Genomic DNA, 23,557 nt, shown 5'->3' on the forward strand with positions numbered 1-23,557 from the left:
TGATGAAAAACTCCGTAGGTGTTTGTTTTGAAACTGGGATTCCTAACTGAGTGGAAAAGAATGTATATAGGAAAATGACAGCTCTGCAGATGGTTCTCCGAGGTGTGGTGGCCCTACTCGGAGCCTTGTGTAAACACGGGCAGGTGTTCAGGGAGTGGAAAACGGCGCAGGGCTGGCCAACCCAGGACGGCGCTTCCAAATTCAACATCGATTGGGCTGTTTGGGGTTAGGGCTGAGTTGGATCGAGGCTGGGTACGTTTAATATACTCTGCTAGGGCTGTGTTGTAATTGGACTGAGAAGATGGGAGGACTGCAGGGAGAAGAAAGAAGGGATCCCTGTGCTTGTTCTCAGGACTGATAGTGAATTCCTTCCAGATATCAAATATCTAAATTTTCAATCTTAGAAAAAGGTTCCTTTCATTTGCTTAAAAAACACGCTCCGTTCTGGTCCTTATTGACATTGGCCTGAACCTCAGATGCATTTTGAAATTCATTAGCCTTTAGGCAACAGAGATTTTTTTAAAAATTAAGCCCGCTGCAAACTGGAAGAAAATAAAGGTAGTTATTTCACTGGTCTCGAGCTGGAAACATGCATTCTAGCTATAGAGTAATAGGCTATTGTGTAAAAATAGGTCCATATGTATATATATATATTTGTTACCTATATATGTAGGGAAATATATACCTACACATCAGACTCCGTAAAAATTTAAAACTCACTCATGTCAAAAGGTAAACAAAATTCAACAAATACATGTGTGAGATTAACTCTGGTACAAATATCAGAACAAATAACACACAAAGCCATGCTTCTTAACAAACCCGTGCAAAGCATGAAGAAAAATACTAAAAATTGAATTTAAAATATGCAAAAGTTACCCCCCCAAAATCGAGAAAGAAATATGTGTCTATGATGTATTTTCTTTTTTTGGCCACACTCACGGCATGTGGACGTTCCCAGGCCAGAGCTCGAACCCATGTCACAGCAGTTGCAATGCCAGATCCTTCCCCACTGAGCCACACGGGAACACCTCTGGCGTATTTTCAACAACTCTTTCCCACTGTGATGTGGCATCTGGTTTCTAAGGACCCACACAAGGACACTCCCCCAGATGCACAGTTTTTTTTGTTTTGTTTTGTTTTTGCTATTTCTTGGGCCGCTCCCGCAGCACATGGAGATTCCCAGGCTAGGGGTCGAATCGGAGCTGTAGCCACTGGCCTACGCCAGAGCCACAGCAACGCGGGATCCGAGCCGAGTCTGCGACTTACACACCAGCTCACGGCAACGCCGGATCGTTAACCCACTGAGCAAGGGCAGGGGCCGAACCCGCAACCTCATGGTTCCTAGACGGATTCCTTAACCACTGCACCACGACGGGAACTCCTGTACACTTTTTCTGAGCAGGTTGTTCTGTGAGTGGTGTAACGTCCTTGCATCCTTGCTTCCAGTGATTACAGGGAAGGTCAGACACCGTCCTCAGCACGGGGGTCAAAGATCTTAATACCATGCGGTTCGCATATCCCTGTCTTCTTTCCCCCAGTTTTCTTGCTTCGTAATTTTTATCCTGGTAGGTGATTTTGGTTTGTAGACTCCCTCAGGTACACAGTTTTAAGTAACTCATTACATAAAATATTTTGCAGCTTCTGGGGTATTCTGCAGTATCTCTCTGTACTCCCCTCGTCCCCGCCGCTGCTCCCCTCTCCTAGTCCCGACAGAGACTCTGAAGGAAAACCCAGCTGCTCTTGGTTGGTGGCACCACCTGGTGGCCAGTTAGGGGAACTCAGCTATTCTGAGGCTTCCTCTCCGGTAGCAGGTGTTGTTAGCTTCCAGGTGCCCGAACCAGGCAGCTCATCCAGTCTCCCACCAACGTTCTGGGCTGTGCCCCCGGGTCTCTATTTACAGCTGGAGAGACAGAGCTAACTTGGGTAACTTGCCCAAGATCACAAAGTGAAGAAAGGACAGATCGAAGCGTTGAACCCAGGTCAGCCAGATATCAGTGTTCTGCTATAGAACAAATGATCACAAATTTAAGGACTTAAAACAACCTCCACTCGTCAGCTCACTGTTCTTCAGTCATAAGTCTGGGGGGCTTGGCTGGGTACTCTGCTTAGGGTCTCAAAGGCTGAAATCAAGATAGCAGGGAGTTCCCGTTGTGGCGCAGCAGAAACGAATATGACACGTAATCATGAGGTTGCAAGTTCAATCCCCGGCCTCACTCAGTGGGTTCAGGATCTGGTGTGGCCATGAGTTGTGGTGTAGGTCAAAGACACAGCTCGGATCCCACGTTGCTGTGGTGTAGGCTGGCAGCTGTAGCTCCGATTTGACACCTAGCCTGGGAACCTCCATATGCTGTGAGTGTGGCCCTAAAAAGCCCCCCCCAAAAAAAAAACAAAAAAAAAACTGCAGCCAAACTGGCCTCCTCTCTGAAAACCTTGGAGAAGCATCTGCCTCGAAGCGCTGCCACGTTTTGGGAGGCAGTCGTCTCCTGTGGTTCCCATTTTCTGGCCCACTGTCAGCCAGGGCCGTCTAGGGTTCTAGAAGCCTCAACAGGTCATCCTCCATCTTTAGAGCCAGCAAAGACATCATGCTGAGAATTTCTCTGAGTTCCTCTTTTGCCACCAGTTGGAGAAAACTTTGCTTTTAAAGGGCTCCTGGGACTAGATTAAACCCACCTGGGTTAACTTTAAATCAACTGATTGGTAGCCTTAATGACATTAGCAAAATCCCTGTCCCAGATAAGGTGACATGACCAAATGTGCTGTCTTATCTTGGGCCCCTCGTCCCAGGGATTAAGGCCAGAAGGCTTAGGGGTCCTTTGGAGGAGTCTGCACCACAGCCATACGCTTCTTCATCCTTAGGCGAGGTATTTCTTATGTTCTTCATTTTCTCTTTCTGTTGTTCCCTGCTTTCTGCTCTTCTTTAGTTTTTTTTCGGGATTTTTGTATTCTTCGCGTAAAGCACATATCATCTGCATTATCCCTTGGCCATCTCTGAATGCCTCCGGGGCAACCGCAGGGAGTATCCGCCTCCACTTTTTCTCTTGTTACTCTCCACTCTGTGCTCAGGCCGTTGGGGGGAGCCGTGTGGTGATCCCGCAGTCAGGAGACCCAGTCTGTCCCTAAAGCAAGGATGTGGCTTGATCCCTTCGTGTCTTCGTGTCCTCGGGTGTCTCTGTTAACCGGGCTGGGGTATAAAATGAGCTCATTGACATGTTTTCTGAAATAGTCAACGTATGTGATGCCAAGCGCCTAAGTTTCCTGTTGTGAGACAATTTATTCTCCCCTTTCTGAGATCTTTCCTCTCATGAGAAGACCGAGAACTCCACGGACTGAATCAAGGGATCATCAATAAATTCTCTCATTGAGCAGCTGGAGCTTTTCCTCAGAGTGCCTCCTGGAAGCTGTGGAACCAAAATTCTGATAAGCCGATGGATGTGGAGATAACATGGAATGTGTGGCACCTGCTTGCGGGATAGCAGAGAGCTAAGAGCGCAGACTTTGCAATAAAAAATGTCTGGGGAGTTCCCGTCGTGGCGCAGTGGTGAACGAATCCGACTAGGAACCATGAGGTTGCGGGTTCGGTCCCTGCCCTTGCTCAGTGGGTTAATGATCCGGCGTTGCCGTGAGCTGTGGTGTAGTTTGCAGACGTGGCTCGGATCCCGCGTTGCTGTGGCTCTGGTGTAGGCCGGTGGCTACAGCTCCGATTCAACCCCTAGCCTGGGAACCTCCATATGCCGTGGGAGCGGCCCAAGAAACAGCAACAACAACAACAACAACAACAACAAAAAGACAAAAAAAAAAAAATGTCTGGGATGAAATCCTGCTTTTAATACTGATAAGCTTTGGGAATTTGTGCAAGTCTCTTATCAGTAATTAGAACACTATCGGTTGTGGCAGAAAAGGAATTAGATGCTTGGTAGCTCCCATGGTGGCTCAGGGGTTTAAGAACCTGACATAGTGTCCATGAGGATGCGGGTTCAATCCCCGGCCTGGCTCAGTGGGTTAAGGATCTGGCGTTGCTGCAAGCTGCAGTGTAGGCTGCAGATGCGGCTCGGATCCTGGGTTGCTGTGGCTGTGTGTAGGTCGGCAGTTGCAGCTCCAATTCAGCTCCTAACCCAGGCGCTTCCATATGCCACAGGTGCAATCTTAAAAGGGAAAAAAAAAAAAGATGTTTGTAGAGCGCCTACCACTGCTTGGCATCCAATAACTGTTCGGTATGGTTGCTATTGTTGCTTTCCTTTCTAAGAATTAATAGTGGCTGTACAGTGCCATATTCTTGGTTGAAATTTCTAAGATGAACATGCTCACAGAAGGGTCATATAGTCAAATCATTAATTAATACTGATTTTTTTAATAGTAAATACTATTACAAGACCTTGAAGAATGGAGGAAATGGCTAAATTCACTCCCGTATTATAATTAATAACGAGCCGTTCATAGCAAAGATGTACTTAATATTGACATCTTTGTCTCCGTGGTTGCTGGACTTCCTAATACAACCCATTTATCCAAAAATAGAACAAGAGGAATTAGAACATAGTAGCGGAGAAATAGTAGTTCTGGCCGGAAACCAAATGGTGGGCAGGGCATGTACGGATGATTCGTGTACTGATGTGGCTTAGGCTGTGCCTGCTGCCAGAGGGACTGCAGTTGGCATCGGTGACCCTTGGGGGGGAGGGGCGTGTGTCTTTGTTAAAACGTTTCCCGCAGTGCAGTCCCCACAGTGCCTGCCCTCTGGGTGGCAAAGTCCTCGGTGAGGATGCAGGAGTGCTCGAGAGGCTTGTGTGTGTGTGTTCGTGACAGATCCACTAAGAAAGGAAGAGAAAAGAAGGGAGAAGGAAGTAGGATGGGTAGGGGAGGAGGAGGGCGTTCGCCTTTGTTTAACGCCTGCATCCTTAAGTCCTCTCGACAGTCCGGAGATGTTCTCCCCCGGTGAAAGGTAAGTGACAAGCTCGGAGGTCCCATAGCTTTCCGAGGTCCTGCTAGCTGATAGGTGATGGAGCTGGGATTCCAACCCAGATCGGTCTGACCCTCCTCCCCAAACCCGTGCATTTTCCGCTGGTGTGTGACTTTGGATGCTGGTCCAAAATAAAATGCATACTTCGAAAAGTGCCAGAACCCTCAGCCGTGGTGTATCTGGAGGGGGGAGATGAAGTCAAAGCCAAATTTGAGAGTATTCCAGTGGAATGTCTCTCAGACCCCTTTCCATAATTGTGCTCTGGGCATGCTGACCTTTGTTTTAAACCAGCTAATTAAATGAAGAGGACTGGTTGTGCTTGGTAACGTGTGTTAACCCATCAGAGTGTAATTTGTTTGGGTGGCTGTTTGGGGCTTTCCTTTCCCCCCTTAATGTCCAGTTTCCCTAGAGGGGTTAGATGTTAAGTTAAAAAAAGGAAAGCCGGAGTTCCCATCGTGGTGCAGTGGTTAACGAATCCGACTAGGAACCATGAGGTTGCGGGTTCGGTCCCTGGCCTTGCTCAGTGGGTTAAGGATCCGGCGTTGCCGTGAGCTGTGGTGTAGGTCGCAGACACGGCTCGGATCCCGCGTTGCTGTGGCTGTGGTGCAGGCCGGCAGCTACAGCTCCGATTGGACCCCTAGCCTGGGAACCTCCATATGCCATGGGAGCAGCTCAAGAAATAGCAAAAAGACAAAAAAAAAAAAAAAAAAAAAAAAAAAAAAAAAGGAAAGCCACTAAAATATCGGGAAAATCATGTAAGATGCAAAAATCTATTCCTCTCCTCTTCCTAATACTGGTTATTAGCTGGTTGGTGTTTTTATGATGGTAATACTTCATGACTAAGATCAGGTCCTTCAGTTAATCGGATCATCTAATTATTCCCAACTCTTCCAAGGAAAGAAAGTGACAAATTCAAAAACAAAGGCAAGGAGAGTTCCCGTCGTGGCGCAGCGGAAACGAATCTGACTAGGAACCAGAGGTGGCAAGTTCCATCTCTAGCCTCACTCAGTGGGTTAAGGATCCTGCATTGCCGTGAGCTGCGGTGTAGGTGGCAGATGCGGCTCAGATCCTGCACTGCTGTGGCTGTGGTGTAGGCCAGCAGCTGTAGCTTCAATTCAACCCCTAGCCTGGGAACCTCCATGTACTGTGGGTGCACCCCTAAAAAGCAAAAGAACAACAACAACAAAAAAACGCAAAGGCAAGCCAGGATTTAGGCTCCATCATTATCACTCTGGCAAAATCAGGCGGTCCTTGGTCTGATTTAAAATAGTGCCTTGCTTGTGAACTTTACACATTTGTAAAATGCTTTTGCAGCGTGAATGAGCCCATGCAGTTCTCACATTTTGTGTGTCTTCAAGATTCTTTCAGCTGGGAGTTCCCTGGTGGCACAGAGGGTTAAGGATCCAGTATTGTCACTGCTGTGGTGCAGGTTCAATCCCTGGTCATGGAACTTCCACATGCCGCAGCCAAAAAAACAAAAAACAAAAAAAAAACTCCCCAAAATAAACCAAAAAACCCAAGAGGGGGATTGAATAAAACTCGTCTCAACTAAAAAGAGCCGGACTCAAAAGAAAAAAAAAAATTCTTTCAACCAGACAAACTTTTCTTTTCCTTTTTTTTTTAACAGCTGCACCTGTGGCATCTGGAAGTTGCCTGGCTAGGGGTTGAACCCAAATCCACCTGCACCTGCCACCTGCACTGCGGCTTGCAGCAATGCCAGATCCTTCACCCACTGAGTGAGGCCAGGGATCAAACTCACATCCTCACAGCAACAACATCCGGTCCTTAACCCACTGAGCCACAACGGGAACTCTGAAACAGCATTTTCTTACATTCCTTTTCAGCAGAACTGGCATAGAACCTTCTTTAGGCACCTCAGACCTTGAAGAATGTATATGTTTATTAAGAGAAAACTGCCGTGGGTTTTAAAGTTGAATTAAATGTGTTTCTTGGAGTTCTATTTAACCTTCAGCTGACTGGAATATTAGATTTCCCGCAACACCTCCTGTAATGCTGGAAATGCAGCGCTGGAAAGAATGGGCTTTGAGAATCATTTGGTCCAACCACCGCACATCAGCAAGTGCGGAAACAGGTCTGGAATGTCAGGCCGTTTGCCCAACGTGACTTAGCCTGCCAGCCCGTCTGTTACAAGTAATCACATTATGCAGCCAACAGGTGAATAAATTCAGATCATGTCTCTGTGCCCACAGATTGTCTTTTTTTTTTTCTTTGTCTTTTTGGGGCCATACCTGCAGGATATGGAGGGTCCCAGGCTAAGGGTTGACTCTAAGCCACAGCAACACCAGATCCGAGCTTCGTCTGTGACCTACAGCACAGCTCATGGCTGCGCCAGATCCTTAACCCACTGAGCGAGGCCAGGGATCGAACCCATGCCTTCATGGATACTAGTCGGGTTCGTTAACCACTAAGCCATGATGGGAACTCCTCTGTTTGTTTGTTTGTTTGTTTTTAACACATTTATAATTGGACTCTTTCCTTGAAAAAAAAAAAAAACAATTTAAAGCGTGAAATAGACCAAATCCGTGGCTTAGACTGTTTTGTTCTGCTGATAATTCTCAGACTCTACAAAACATGAAGCATTGCAGTAGATCAAAAAGAAGCAAATACAGACAAATTAGAGCCAGGGAAGCCTTTTAGATTTCCTAATCCCACTACCAGGAATTTCCTAACCGTTGCTTTTTTTGTACAAGATAAGAGCGGCAACGTCGTGTTTGTTTTATATTTTGGGGACGGTTTATATTCCGCTGAAGGAGATGTGGGGGAAAAGCAGAAGAGACGGCAGACTCTCTCAGACTCCCTGTAGCATCGGCTTCTTTAACTTTTGCTCCCACCCCTTGTGGACATTTCAGTGCTTCCGATTCCGATGTGGGGAGTTTTTTCTCCCAACTTGCCAGCAGCAACTGACCTCTTTATGCAAGTTGTGTGTTGTCAACATCCAGAACTGAAGCGATTCTTCATTGTGGCCTGGTATTTTTCCAGGTTTCCTTTCTCACGGATGGACACTGTCTCTGATTACACGCCGGTCACTAACCAGCCCCGCAGGGATGTGCTCCGGGCTGGCGTGGTCACGGTCACATGGACCCAGAGCCCTGTTTTCTTCTCAAAGATGCCCCACCCAGGGCTTGGGGTCCTGGGATCCCGCTCTGTAGCCCTTGTTTTCAAAGCGAACAGAAGGGAGTTCCCGTTGTGGCTCAGGGGGTTAAGAACCTGACTAGTCTCATGAGGATGCGGGCTCGATCCCTGGCCTCCCTCAGTGGGTCAGGGATCCCACGCTGCCATGAGCTGCCGTGTAGGTCAAGAATGCAGCTCAGATCCCGAACTGCGGCCGTGGCATAGGCCTCAGATGCAACTCCCATTCAAGCCGTAGCCTGGGGACGTCCATACGCTGCAGGTGAGACTAAAAAGAAACCAGCCAACAAACAAGAAACACAAAGGGAGCGGGGGAGGAGCTGCTGGTTAGCTTCAGGACCAAATCCGTACAACTGTCAGGGTCCACCTGGGTCCGAGGGCACACGGAGACCTGTTGATGATACCGAAAAAAGGAAAAGGCCACTGATCTGGGAAAAGGAGATCCTTTTCGTGAGCTGATGTTTGCACTTGACAAAGAACCCAAGCGCAGGAAATCGTCAAGCTGTTTTTTTCAGATTTCCGATCCAGCCCACGTCTGAGCAGGGCCACGCGAACACGGGTCCTGAGCAGGAGAAATATTTATAATGACAAGGTGAATTGTGTGAATTGGCTGGAGTGGAGAATGAGGGGAGGAAAGGGACCAGCAGTGCTGTGAGATACACGCACACACAGGTCCATCCGTACAGGTGTGTGTGTGTGTGTGTGTGTACACACATGTGTCGGGGGGGGGGGTGCCTGCTCGGGGACACTGGGAACCTCTAGCGTCTGAGGTTTGTTCGCAGTAGTACAGCCACCAGTGTGTCCTGGATTGTCTGGGACACTGTTCCAGTTCGAGCCCTGGAAGGCCCACGTCCTAGGAAACCCCGCAGTCTCGGGCCGACCGGTGCGGTAGGTCAGTGGACGTGGTATTTATTGATAGACTCGTCTTTAGGATCCAGCTGGTGGCGATGATGCCGGGGAGTTCAGAGCATAATTACCCGGCTCGTTCGTTGTCTGTCTTACCGCTCGCGGTTGGCTGGCTGGAGTTTCCAGGTCAGTGTACGTGCTAATGTTTTAGGGGTCACGTGCCTGCTGATGGCGTATTTTCCCACCAGATCTAGAGCTCTGCCAATTGCTTGAATTGGGCAAACTTAGACAAATAAATAGAGACATAAGGTGGGAACGTAGGATGAAAAAAGGGAGGATGGAAAGTGCTGGGCTGAGGTCCCTGGGCCCTGCCGAGAGGGCCTCAGTCATGCCGTAGGACCAATGGGAACCAAGCATCCCTTCTGGAAACCCTTTTTAGTTGTATTTCATTTTTTCCCCCATTACAATTTTCTTCTAAACCTCAGCATGTTAGTAAAGATAGTCTTTCAACCTGAAATGCTTTTTTCACCTTCCAGGTAATACTGTGATTTTCAATCAGAAACAAGCTGCCTTTTTTTTTTTTTTTTTTTTTTTTTGGTGGGAGAGTTACATAAATTAGGCAACAGTGATTTTTTTTTAATTAGATTGAAAGAACCCTCCCAACTCTGTCCCTAGACACCCAAATACATTTAACAACCTCTTCGAGAGATAAAGAGTTGGTCAGAATTGGGGACCTTTGCATCCACTTAAGTGATCTACTTAATTTTTTAATTTTAAATAATGCAGTGGATTTTTACCAAAAATAGAATACCTTGTGAATAATTTATAAAATAGCAATAACTGGAGTTCCCGTCATGGCACAGTGGTTAACGAATCCGACTAGGAACCATGAGGTCGCGGGTTCGGTCCCTGCCCTTGCTCAGTGGGTTGACGATCCGGCGTTGCCGTGAGCTGTGGTGTAGGTTGCAGACACGGCTCGGATCCCGCGTTGCTGTGGCTCTGGCGTAGGCCGGTGGCTGCAGCTCCGATTCGACCCCTAGCCTGGGAACCTCCATATGCCGCGGGAGCAGCCCAAGAAATAGCAAAAAAAAAAAAAAAAAAGACAAAAATAAATAAATAAATAAAATAGCAATAACTAAAAATACACACAAATTTTCCATAATCTGTCTACCATCCAAGCTACCTTGATTTTGTGGTAGCTCCTTTCAGTCTTTTTAAAATTGTATGTGTGTTACATTTTCATATATGTGTGAGCTACAAATGGTATCATCCATACAGACAATTTCATAGATACTTTGCAAAGGTTTGTTCTTTAAAAATTTTTTGAGATGTAATTGAGAGAGAATGTTTCAGGTCTGCAACATGATCCAATATTTGTGTATACGGCCAAGTGCTCACCACTGTAAGTCTAGTTATCAGTCACATGACCTTGAGCCGCTTCCTTGCCCCTTTGAGAGTCTGTGTCCCCAAATGAGCAATGGGGTAGGAACGGTGACCGCTGACCACGGGCCCCATGCAGCTGAGGCCGGACCACACGTGTCCATCACGTGGCCGAGCATCTGGCTCACAGCCAAGAGTCCATATATTTTTGTTCAAGGCAGACAATCTCCACTTTCTAAGAAAGTTCGACAGTAGGTACATTAAAAAGGGATCTGAGAAGGGACTTGGGCTGCTTGGGATCAGAGGAGGAGGAGCTGCTGGGAGATCGAACCTGACCTAGGGCTTAAGGGTGTGGATTTCAGCTGCGTGCTCCCTCCGCCCTGTGTAGCCCAGGACTGACCACCTGCTGTCCTGCCCGGGGATGTCCTTTCTCAGGGACCCTGGCACTTGGCGGGGGTGGGATGCAGGGTTTGTGTGGTGTGTACGAGATCCCCCCTGCCCATCACCTCCGGACACCCGGAGCCCCTTTCCCGAGGCTCATCCCGCCCCAGATCACAGCCGGAGCTGCTTCCCTGACCTTCTGTAGGTTGTTTTCACCCAGGGAAGGGGGTGCGGAAACAGCCTCCCGCCGCCCCTTCCTCTTCCTGCGCTGTCAACCCCTGGGCGTCCCCCGCCCCGGTGTCTCAGCATCTTTTACAGTCTCCTCAGGTTACCACTCCCCTGGGAGCAGCGGGACAAGATGAGGCAAAGCCGTATGAGTTCCCAAAAGAGTGATGTGACTTTGCAAAGCCCAAGGGACGGAGGTCGCCAGGGTCACCTTTAGGCTTTCGATGCGCTGGAATCTTAAGTCCTGGTGCTGCGTCCTCTTGGCCACTTAGCTGTGGAAGCCACAGCAGCCCCCCTGTGCATGGCCGGGGGGAGGTGGGGGGTGAGGGTCCGGGCTCTCTGTGCCTGTTCCAGGGCATATGCCACCTCTCCTGGCACTGATTCGTTTTAAAGTGTGTGACTATGGAATGTACATACTCCAGCAGAATTTGCTCTGCATTTGCTATAATGCTCAGTGCCCTACACGTTTCTGTCTTGTATTCACCCTATTTTTTTGGTTTGTTTGTTTGCACCGAACAAGTTCTCCATTGAGGGATTGCAGTCGCCATCACCGTGTGTCAAAACCTGTTCCCGCGAGCATCTCCCCAGCTCACTTGCAGACTCTGACTCTGCTTTGCCCCAGGCCAGTGGGCAAATGGAAATGAAAGATACCTTCCCTTAGAGAGTTTTGCACTTGATGCTTTCCAAATGCTCCTGCATACGTTATCTCACTGAAGTACTGAACAGTTCTGAGAGGCAGAACTGTTTCGTTTTCACCCATGAAAAAATAAAATCAAGGAGGTTACCCATTCGTTCAAAAGAGCCATTGGCCGCCAACCACGTGTCGAGTCCAGTAGATGTGTCGTGGTCGTGGAACGTGCCTTCTGGGGAAGGAGACAGTGCTGGTAAACTCAGTGTCATGCCAGGCGGTGACCCATGCCGTGGACACCTATCCAGCAGGCCTCTAAAGAGGCCAGGGAGTAGCCAGATGTGCTGCTAGGTGGCCAGAGGAGGCCTTTCTGAGAAGGTGGCCTTTGAGCTGGCAGACGTGGGACGTGACAGAGTGAGCGTTACAGCATCTTACTGCTGAAGGAGCAGCATGTGCCAAGATCCTGGGGCGGTGCGTGCCTGGCGCATTCATGGGGTTGCCCTAGTAAAGACCATCTTTGATGGGGTGAGGTGAGGCTGGAGAGTGAGCCAGGGCCTGAGTCGGGGTGGGCTTGGTGTGCCACCCAAAGGTGTGACACTGTACTCCAGCTCCTGGAGAGAGGGCATCAGAGAGCCGTGCCCTGGGGAGAAGGAGGGGAGGGAATGCCATCTGAAGTATGTTCGTGAAGCATCACTGTGGCCGCTGTGTGGAGAGCAGGCCGTGGGGGCATTCCCAACGTGGCTCAGTGGTGACGAACCTGACTAGTATCCATGAGGACACGGGTTTGATTCCTGGCCCCGCTCAGTGGGTTAAGGATCCAGCATTGCCATGAGCTGTGGTGTAGGTCACAGATGTGGCTTGGATTTGGCGTTGCTGTGGCTGTGGTATAGGCCGGCAGCTACAGCTCCGATTGGACCCCTAGCCTGGGAACTTCCGTGTGCCACACGTGTGGCCCTAAAAAGGCCAAAAAAGAAAAAAAAAAAAAAAGAAGAAAAAGAAAAAGAAGAAGAAGAATAGGCCGTGGAGGCAGAGCAGAACTAGAAAGACACGCTGAGCCCCTACCACAATCGCTGAGACAACCGATGGCCACCTGGAGCTGGGGAGTAGCTTGGATTCAGGTCAGTCTTGAAGACCGAGCAGGCAGAGGTGGCTGTGAAGGGAGGTGGGGGGGGGGTCAAAGAGGGCTCTAGGCTCAGAGGAAGGGTTCAAGAAGGGGTGTCATGTCGTCAGCTAATGGCAGGGCCTGACCTCCTGGGTGACTAGACCTCCCGGCATTCTTTCCAGAACATTCTGAGCCAGGGTCCGTGATGAGCAGGGTCTTCCTCTGGCTGGGCACATCTTCCTGTGGATGCTGGGACCCTCGAAGAAGTGATACAGCTGCTACCAGACTCCGGTTCTCTCTCTGTCAAACCCACTTCTGACCATAGGCTTGTATCGATAGTTTCTGATCGGAAAACAGAAGAGGAGAAAAGTAATGTACTCTTTTAATTTACTTCGAGGACATGGAGGGGCTGGGGGAGCTGTAACTGTATATCCAGTTACATACGTCCCTTAGTATGTACCTGTTAATGACCTTGAAAATTGTTCCTGTGCAAATGTGAACTCCGTAGAGAATTCACTGGTAATATCAAAGGCTTATTAGTTTGCCTTGTAGATGACAGACGTACGGTACATACTTAGTTCAATTTAGTGTTTTCTTTTTTAAATAGGGCTGCAGCTGCAGCATATGGAAGTTCCTGGGCTAAGGGTCTAATTGGAGCTCCAGCTGCCGGTCTACACCACAGCCACAGCAACTCAGAATCTGAGCCACATCTGCGAGCTATACCACAGCTCATGGCAATGCCAGATCCTTAACCCACTGAGCGAGGCCAGGGAGCGAACCTGCATCCACATGGATACTAATTGGGTTTGTTTCTGCTAAGTCACAATGGGAACTCCTGAGTGGTCTTTTTGTTTTGTTTTTGTTTTTGTTTTAATGGTTGCTGCGGCTTGATGTGGGATCTTCATTCTCCGACCAGGGATTGAGCCCAGGCCACAGTGGTGAAAGCACCAAATCCTAACCACTGGACCACCAGGGAACTCCTGCCTGGTGGTTCGTTTGACTTTTTCTGGCACATGTCTGTTTTCACTCTCTGTCCAGTACTGAGGATGAGAGTCCGACCTCACTTTCAGGTGGGCTGAGTGGTGGTGTTTGCAGTGCTTTGTGGATGGGGACTCTGAGATGGGCAAAGTGAAAAACAGAGGCACTTCCTAGAGACCCCGTCGGCTCCCCACCCACGGGGCTGGGGACGTGCAGGGGCATCTCCAGGCCGAATCCCAGGCATTTGCCCTCGAGAGTCACACCCTTGTTGCATGATTGAATGTGAGCAAGCTTCCAACCTACACTCACCTTCTAGAAACTTCTTTTGCTGGATCTGCTGACATTGGTCAGGTCAGGATAAAATCCAACCATATCTGATACGTTTTAAAACTTTAGTGGTTCTAGGAGTTCCCATTGTGGCTCAGAGGGTTAAGAACCCAACATAGCGCCCATGAGGATGTGGGTTCGATCCCTGGCCTCCTCGCTCAGTGGGTTAAGGATCCGGTGTTGCCACAATCTGCGGTGTAAGTTGCAGGTACAGCTCGGATCCGCTGTGGCCGTGACTGTGGTGTAGGCCAGCAGCTGCAGCTCTGATTCACCCCCCAGCCCGGGAACCTCCATGTGCTGTGGGTGCGCCCTAAAAAGACAAAAAGGAAACCCGAGTGGTTCTGAAAGATAAAGTGTTTTCCCAAGTTGTTTGAAGTACGCACGGCTTTTTCCGACCACGCAGCTCTGAGAGACCCCACCTGCTGTAGCCCCCATCTGCTGTAGCCCATTGGAGAGAACCTTTACAGCTTCTGATTCTTCCCTGATGGCGCTTTGTTTGAGCCACAGCCAGGAAATGTCATTCCCGAGCCTCAAAGAGCCCTCCCACCACAGTTAGGGTCCGCGTTTCCCTTTGGGGTCCTGCCTGGTCCACTCCCAAGGCTGTCCAGCCAGGAGTGGGACGAAGGGGGACCTCAGCGATGGGGGGACTCCGGTGTCTGTGGGTTGGGACCATGTCGCCGCAGCTGCGGATCCTTCCAGGACAGTCGGGGAGGGGTGGGGCCGGCTGGCTCTCGCTCGGTTTCTTGTTCAAACTTCCTTTTCTCTCCCTTGACACATCACTTCGAGGCAAGTCAAACCCCTTCTGTCAGGATTTACCTTCATGTTCTCTTGTTCTTCTTGTTCTCTCGGGGGGCAAAGGCCTTCGATGCATTTACCTGCCAGGTGGCTTTCTCACAGGGGCCGCCGTGGTCCCACGCTTGGAGGGGCTGCAGAAATGCCTTCATCAGCCTGGGCTCGAAGTACCCGAGAGCTAGTTATTTCCATCGCGGTTTATTTAGCGCTGTGCGCCTTAAGCCCAGCGCAGGCATTTGAAGCCTCAGAAAAGGGAGAGGTTAAAATCCAGCCTGAGAATTGATGACCAGTTGCTTTGGCGGAAAAGCTTTTTTGTGGGGTCCTGATGATCAAAGGTCGTTCGACTAAGTACTCAGCCCTTGTTCTCATTCTTACTCTCCTTTGAACTCGACGTGCCTGATTTTCGCCAATACCAGACAGGAAGAGAAAAAGCCAAGGGGAGCACCACGGGGGTGAACCGGAATCTAGTAGCTGGTGGTACCACTGTGCACGGGTCATGGCCCCCTGTGCGGAGAGCAGGGTCCAGGGCAGTGGTCCCTTAAGTGGGAACCAGACTCGTCCCTCCACGCCTGCGCAGTGGGTTCCTTTGTTAACTATGTGCTTCCCGACTCGCATGGGATGCTCGCCGGGGTCCCCAGGCAGTCTCCTTTCTACTCGTATCCTCTGTCTTTTTTGGTCCCGAGAACCATGACTTTTCATCATTTCAGTGCACAATTGCGGCTGGACTTGGTCCAACCCAGTCACGGCCCCTTGTGCATCCGAACGCCAAGGGCAAGTGCCGTCGGGGATTCTTGTGAGCTCTGCAGCCCTCCCTGCCTCTTCCTCGAGCCCCCCCTCTCCCGAGCCTGTTTGCTGGGCTCCTCCGCCTGTGATCTGAGATCCCTAACGGGGCCAGATCTTGTGACTTGGCAGAGGGAGCGGCCCCCACTCCCTCGGGCTCCCCCACCCTGTGGACCTGCTGCGCTTCGGGGAAAACAAAATGTTAAGAGAGCAGTTTGCCTTGGATGTAATCGGGGGGCAAATCAGTAACTCTACACTGGGAGCCTCTCTCGGATGTGTTCTCAGGAAAGCGAGGTCCATCAACAGAGCAAAGAATGTACCCTGGTGCTGCAGCCGTGACGAAGTGCAGTGTTTTGAATGAGGAGAGGGAGGGAGAGCTCCTGAGAAACTCTTGGCTGTCGCTTCCCAGTTCCTCTGCCTCCTTCTCCTTCCCACAGGGAGATGCCCGGATAAGAATCTTCTTCCCCAGCCCGGGTTCACCTGCACTCAGCCCTGCAGTGAAGTGACACGGTCGTGGTAGACACAGAGATGACTGCAGAACGGTGCATCCCAGGTGATGGCTTGCAGGGGCTTTAGGAAGAGGAGACAAGCTTCAGGGAGAGGAGAGCCCGAGCGTCCAGCTCAACCCAGAGATGTAGTCCTTGCCCCCTTGTTCACCAGTAAACTAGAATCAAATGAAAAACGCAAGCACGTGCATCAGGCCCATCTGCCACACTTGAACGTTTCCCAGCTCGTTCCTGCCTTTCTTGCTATCAGCCATCATCACATCATCTCAGAGGACGCAGGGGCACTTTGGTGGTTTGGAGTCCGTGTTACCTCTTTCAAATAAAACTGCCTGAGAAATTAGGTCGTCCAGGCAGGGCTTATCCGGTTAACACTGAAGTTGCGTGGTTCTTTTAGGATCAGGAAGATGGGTGCAAGAAGGCCTTGTCTTTCCCACTTTTTTGAGCCTCTCAGAGGCGTTTTCTGTTGTGGTTTTTTTTTTTTTTTTTTTTTTTTTTTGTCTTTTTGCTATTTTGGGGGGCCGCTCCCGCGGCATATGGAGGTTCCCAGGCTAGGGGTCGAATCAGAGCTGTAGCCACTGGCCTACGCCAGAGCCACAGCAACGCGGGATCCGAGCCGCGTCTGCAGCCTACACCACAGTTCACGGCAACACCGGATCGTTAACCCACTGAGCAAGGGCAGGGATCGAACCCGCAACCTCATGGTTCCTAGTCGGATTCGTTAACTGCTGCGACACGACAGGAAATCCTGTTGTGGTTTTTTTTTTTTTTTAAACATTTTTTAGTTTCTTTTTTCTTCCAAATCTTACATTCACATGCTCAACTTTGGTGTGTCTGTTGTTTTAACTGAGGAAGCCTTGTCGACAAACCCTGGGCGTCAGTGAGGGCTGCACACGCCAGCACTGCTATTGCTCCAAAGGGACCAGGAGGTCTCAGTGCCCCAGGAGGGCGAAGAGACCCTCCAACAACAGTCCCGGAAGAAGCATTTTGTTGTGTCGTTACAAAGATGTGGGGATCCCAGTTCTGTCTCTGAAAGGAAAGGAATGCCCCGCTTCTGTGTTTGGATGGGACCTTGTACCCGCTGCCAGTGGGGGGACCTTTCTGTTCTCTAGGATGTGGCAGCTGTGACCACATCTTGGTTCAGAACTGCAGGTTTTAGGTCCACCAGGAGAGGTTCAAGCTTCTTTCCTTGTCGTGGCCAGGATGGCACTCAGGAAGTGCGACCCTGTCACCTCCACGTGGGTGGGTCCTGCGTTCAGCCAATACACGTTGGCCACCTGCTCTGCAAAGGTGCTGGTCCAGGCACTCAGGACACAGAGGGGACAAAGCCAGATGCCCTGCCCATGGGCGTACACGGGAGGGGACCCTGGACCTCAGTACCAGTACACCTGTGTCTTCTTTCTCTGTGGCCATGGGTTTGGGTGATGTTGGGGTGAAGAGGGAGGGTCGTGTGCGGTGCCCCCTCCCCTGCCGTCCCCCCCGCAGCAGTCAGGCCACCTTGGGCTTGGACGGGAACATGAGAAAGGCCCCCCCTCACCACGTCCCGTGCTTGGCACGCCCAAGGCTGGGCTGAGAATAATAACGGGTCATCTGATGCGGTGTAACTGACTAGGAATCTGAAACCCGGACACCCTGGGAACCAGAGCAAGGAGCTGGCCTGTCAGTTACTCTTAACTTTTAAAAACTCGAACGTTTCATTAAAACCAAATAGCTCCATTGTCATGGTCAAAAGTCCACTGTGGAAAAAGGCAGGATTTAAGTGTTTCAGCTGCCACCCAGCGAGAGAAACTGGCCCGATGTAGATCAGTTTGTGCTGATTTAAGGGCTGATTTTCTGTTTTGTGGATTTTTCTCGCTCTTTCTTTGTCTCTGCAGAAGCCGCGATGGAGGCAGTAGGATTTATTGGCTGGAAAGGATGTATGTGAAGAAAAGCCCCAATGGGTGTGATCTGGATTAGCAGTGCTCTTCATAAAAATAAGTTACCATCTAGGACTTTAGAGCCCTGCTGGGCATTGTCTGAGCATCTTAGAGTGCGGGGTCCGAATTTTCTCTGCTCCATGGATGGAAGTTACTCTCCCACCCATGGAGGATGGTCACCCAATCCATAAACACAGGCATGATAACCCAAAATAAGTGGGCTATTGATATTTTGTTCTAGTACGTAATATGTTTTCTTTGTTTCCATTTTTTTGGTTTTTTTTGGGTTTTTTTGTTTGGTTGGTTGGTTGGGGTTTTTTTTGTGTGTTTTTAATGGCTGCACTCACAGCATATGGAAGTTCCCCAGGCCAGGGATCAAATCTGAGCTGCAGCTGATACCTGTGCCACCGCTGTGGCAATGCTGGATCCTTAACCTGCTGCGCCACAGTGGGAATCCCTATTTCCAGATTTTATAGCTACTCCGTGGATGTTGCAAGGGACCAGAAAGAAGCTGCCTCTTGCCTGTTGGGCCAGTGTTGTTATTGTTTAAATTTATCTTATCGAGGTAGAGTTGAGTTAACCTCTGCTGGACAGCAAAGTGATTCAGTTATACGTGTCGACATGTTATATATTCTTTTCCATTATGGTTTATTACAGGATATTGAATGTAGTTTCCTGCGCTTTACCGGAGGACTTTATTGTTTATATCTATTCTCTCTATATAATAGTTTGCATCTGCTAATCCCCAACTCCCAATCCCCTTCATGCCTCCCACGCCCTCCCACTTAGCATCCACCAGTCTATTCTCCTTGACTGTGAGTCTGTTCTTGTTTCACAGATAGATTCATTTGTATCATATTTTAGATTCCACGCATAAGTGATATGATATTTGTCTATATCTGACTCCACGTAGTGTGATAATCTCTAGGTCCATCCGTGTTGTTGCAAATGGCATTATTTCATTCTGTTTTATGGCTGGATAGTATTCCCTTATACATACATGCCACATGTTCCTTGTCCATTCATCTGTCGGTGGACATTCAGGCTGCTTGCATGTCTTGGCTATTGTACATAGTGCTGTTATGAACACTGAGGGGCGTGTGTCTTTTTGGATTATGTTTTTGTCCAGACACATGCCCAGGAGTGGGATTGCTGGATCAGATCATATGGCGTTTAGTTTTCGAGGAACCTCCATACTGTTCTCCATAGTGGCTGCACTAGTTTACATTCCCACCAATAGTGTAGGAAGTTTCCTTTTTCTCAACACTCTCTCCAGCACTTATTGTTTGTAGACTTTTTAATGATGGCCATTCTGACCAGTGTGGCGTGATACCTCATTGTAGTTTTGTGTAATAATTAGTGACATCAAGCATCTTTTCATGTGCCCATTGGCTATCTTTATGTCTTTGGAGAAATGTCTATTTAGGTATTCTGCCCATTTTTTTAATTGAGTCTTTTGGTTTTCTTGTGTTTCGTTTTGTTTGTTTTTTTTTTGTTTTTTGTTTTTTGTTTTGCTCTTTAGGGCTGAACTTGTAGCATATGGAGGTTCCCAGGCTAGGGGTCAAATTGGAGCAACAGCTGACGGCCTACACCACAGCCACAGCAATGCAGGATCCATGTCTGCAACCTACATCACACCTCACAGCAACACCGGATCCTTAACCCACTGAGCGAGGCCAGGGATCGAACCTACATCCTCGTGGATCCCAGTCAAGTTCATTATGTCACTCATCCCCCGCCTCCCGCCCCCGAGTGACAACAGGAACTTCTGGGTCATTTTTTTTTATTGTCGTTGTTGACCCATATGAGCTGTTTGTTTATTTTGGAAATTAAGCCCTGTTGGTTGCATCACTTGCAAATATTTTCTCCCATTCCGTAGGCTGTCTTTTCATTTTGTTTATGATTTCCTTTGCTGTGCAAAAGCTTATAAATTTGATTAGATACCACTTGTTTATTTGTTTTTATTTCTATTATCTTGGTAGATTGACCTAAGAAAACACTGATATGAGTTATGTCAGCGAATGTTCTGCCTCTGTTCTCTTCCAAGAGTTTTATGGTGTCACATCTTATAGTTAAGTCTTTAAGACGTTTTGAGTTTATTTTTGTGTATGCTGTGAGGGTGTATTCTATCTTCAATGATTTACATGTGGCTGTCCAGCTTTTCCGGCACCAAAGGAACCATCTTTTCTCCATTGAATATTCTTGTCTCCTTTTATATATATGTTTTATCTTTTTGTCTTTTTCTAGGGCCACACCCAAGGCATATGGAGGTTCCCAAGTTAGGGGTCTAATTGGAGCTACAGCTGCCAGCCTACACCACAGCCACAGCAACATGAGATCCAAGTCGAATCTGTGACCTACACACAGCTCACAGCAATGCCAGATCCTTAACCCACTGAGTGAGGCCAGGGATCGAACCCGCAACCTCATGGTTCTTAGTCGGATTCATTAACCACTGAGCTGCAACAGGAACTCCTCCTTTGTCAAAGATTAATCGATCATAGGTGTGTGGGTTTATTTCTGTGCCATTTTGTTTCATTGCTCCATGAATCAGGTTTGTGCTATTACCATGCCGTTTTGATTACTGCAGCTTTGTAGCATTGTCTAAAGTCTGGGAGGGTTATGCCTCCAGCTTTGTTCCTTTTCTTCAAGATCATTTTGGCAATTCTGAGTCTTTTATGGCTCCATGTAAACTTTGGGATTATTTGTTCTAGTTCTGTGAAAGATGTTTTGGGTAATTTGCTGGGGATCATGTTAAATCTGTAGATGGCTTTGGGTAGTAAGGCCATTTTAACAATATTAATTCTTCAAACCCAGGAGCATGGGATATCTTTGCATTTCTTTGAATTGTCTTCAGTTTCCTTTATCAGTGTCTTACAGTTTTCAGCATACAAGTCCTTCACCCCTTGGCCAGGTTTAGTCGAGTGTTCTTCCCACCTACTAGACTCCTGACTTTCCAAACAGGAAACAATTGCCATTTGATTAGGCTTCCTCCCTCCCCACCCTTCCCAGGATGTCTCCTGGTGAGATTCTTCCTCTGTTATCACTGCTTGCCTTTCATGTCTCATCACCCTTCCCACTTTGTTGACCTGTGAGGTACCCTTTCCTTCTCTTGACTCTTAGTCAGTGACATCTATTTCTCTTCTCATAGACTCTCCTGTAACTTCCTTGGATTAACCACCTTTATAAGCAGACTCAGCAAACATTTACTGTGAACTGACAAAGCCCCAGAGAAGATGCTGGGTGTGTTCACTCAACACTGAGTGATTCTCCAACCTCTCTCTGCTCAGATGTCCTGCCCAGCTTGGTCCAGGATGTTTAGCTAATCACCCTAGTGTTTGGGATAGGCTGTGTATACATTTAGATTTCTTTTTCTTTTTTTCTTTTTTCTGGCCTCCTCAAGGTATATGGAGTTCCTGGGCCAGGGATCGCATCCGAGCCATGTTTGCCACCTAAGCCATAGCTGTAGCAACACCAGATCCTTAATGCACCACACGGGGATTGAACCTACATCTCAGCACTCCCAAAAATGCTGCCAATCAGGTTGCACCATAATGGGAACTCCCAGGCTGTGTTTAAACTCTAATAGATAATCATTAGTGCCTCCAGAATTAACTTTGGGGAATATATGGCTGAGAAGGAGATATGAAGAATAAAAGAGAATGAAAGAGGTATATAATTGAAAACAGGCACTCAAATGCATGCGCATGCACATTCACAGAAGCACTATTCATGATAGCCAAAAGGTGGAGACAGGCTGCCTGTCCATCAGTGCATGAATGGATAAACAAAATGTGGTATGTGCATACAATGGAATATTATATAGCCACAAAAAGGAATGAAATAGTGATATATGCTAACACCACTGATGATCTTAGAAAACATGCGAAGTGAAGGAAGCAAATCACAAAGGATTGAATGATTCCATTCACGTGAGATTTCTATGATATGCAAACCCATGGAGGTAGGACAGAAATTGGTGGTTTCCAGTACCCCCGGGGGTGGGGGAAGCAGGGGATGGGGAGCTCTTGCTTTTTCTCTTGGGGTGATGAAAATATTTTGGAACCATATGCAGTGACAGGTACACAACATTGAGTGTACTAAATGCCACCCAACTGGTCACCTTAAAGTGGTTCATTTTGTTATGTAAATTTCACTTCCATTTAAAAAAGAATGAAAGAAAAAGAGAAAGAATGGCAGAGGTCATTTCTTTGAATTAAGGATGAGATTAAAAATCCATGGTGTCTTTCTGCTCATGATGCCCTTGTGAGAGGCTTGAGTATAACTGAAGTAATTTGAGCCGATGAATTTCTTTCCTTTGCTCTTTAAAATTTAACATGCTTGGCGTTTGCATCATGAATGCTGAGCACAAAGTAACATGAAAATCGGTATCCTGGGTCCAAAGTGCTGCAGCTTCAAAAACCAAAACTGGACAGATGTGTCAGGCCAGCCCCCAGCTTTGCTGTTTGTGTTCTGGAGAAGGCCCCTGGGGCTTGTGGAAAGATCGCCAGGGCTAGAGTGCAAAGCCCGAGTTTGTTCTGGCTCCTTTTGCCTGTTGGGGATATTACGGTGCCCAGGAAACAGCACGAGGCAGACCTCAGTCCTGGCTCCAGCATTCATTGAACAAACATTCCTGAGCCCTCCTGGGAGTAGGAAGGTGAACATGTCATGGACCCTGCTTTTGAGAGGCTCACGGTCCAGCAGGTGAGGGCGGCAGCCACACGAATAGCTGGTCATCTGAGTATGAGATCGGGGTGCAATTTCCATGGGACGTTATGGGCACCTAGAGTGAGGAGCCCCAAGCCGATGGGGGCTGGGAGTCAGGTGGAGAAGACAGGCAGTTCAGGAGGCTTCCTGGAATTCAACCTTAAAGGAAGATTTAAAATATTACTGATCACCCACTAAATATGGCAAGTCATGGTTAGAGGTCTAGCAAAAGAGGAACACTTGAAACTGAATTTTAAGAGAGTTTCAGTTTGCTATCTTTCACCAAAGTATTAATAATTTGGGGGGGGGGAAGAAAAGAACTCTGGCCACCTCACCTTATGTTACGGCTTTAATAAGTTGCTTTTATTTAGAGTTGCATAGGAGCACCAAAGCGTTTTCAAAATCAGGGGTCTGTGAAGTCTTCATCCCAGAGGTGAGGGGACCCAGGGGTCTTTTTTTTTTTTTTTTTTTTTTTGGCTGCACCTGTGGCACATGGAAGTTCCCAGGCCAGGGCTCAAGTTGGATCCAAGCTGTATTGTGACATGCATCTTAGCTGTGGCAATGCCAGATCCTTGACCCACTGAGCCGCAGCAGGAACGCCAAAGGATCTTTTTTTTTTCCCTTCATTGAAGTATAGGTGATTTACAGTTTTATAACTGTGAAGTTATAAAGTCGATTTACGGCTATAGTATAGTTGATTTACAGTGTTATGTTAGTTTCAGGTAAACAGTAAAGTGATTCGATATATTTGTAGATTATATTCCGTTTGAAGCTATCATAAAAGAGTGGCTATATTCCCTGTGCTGTACAAATATCCATGTGGCTTATTATTTTCTACACAGCAGTCGATGGCTCTTAATCGCCTACCCCCCTCGCCTACCCCTC

At 48.2% G+C, this 23,557-nt stretch overlaps 1 protein-coding gene and 1 long non-coding RNA gene across 2 annotated transcripts in view; both read left to right on the forward strand.

Annotated features, from left to right (window-relative positions):
* BMP6 (bone morphogenetic protein 6) overlaps window positions 1–23,557 on the forward strand; it is a 150,218-nt gene that overhangs the window by 87,905 nt on the left and 38,756 nt on the right.
* LOC146401164 (uncharacterized) lies at window positions 16,522–22,150 on the forward strand. Its single transcript, XR_014809560.1, has 2 exons — window positions 16,522–19,510; window positions 20,236–22,150. It is a non-coding gene; the product is annotated as an uncharacterized LOC146401164 (long non-coding RNA).

Source organism: Sus scrofa, chromosome 7, assembly GCF_054392235.1.
Source record: "Sus scrofa isolate SSC_HxYL_T2T_F1_AM1 chromosome 7, Sscrofa_HxYL_maternal_Yorkshire_Landrace_v2.0, whole genome shotgun sequence".
In the NCBI taxonomy this organism is placed as follows: domain Eukaryota; kingdom Metazoa; phylum Chordata; class Mammalia; order Artiodactyla; family Suidae; genus Sus; species Sus scrofa.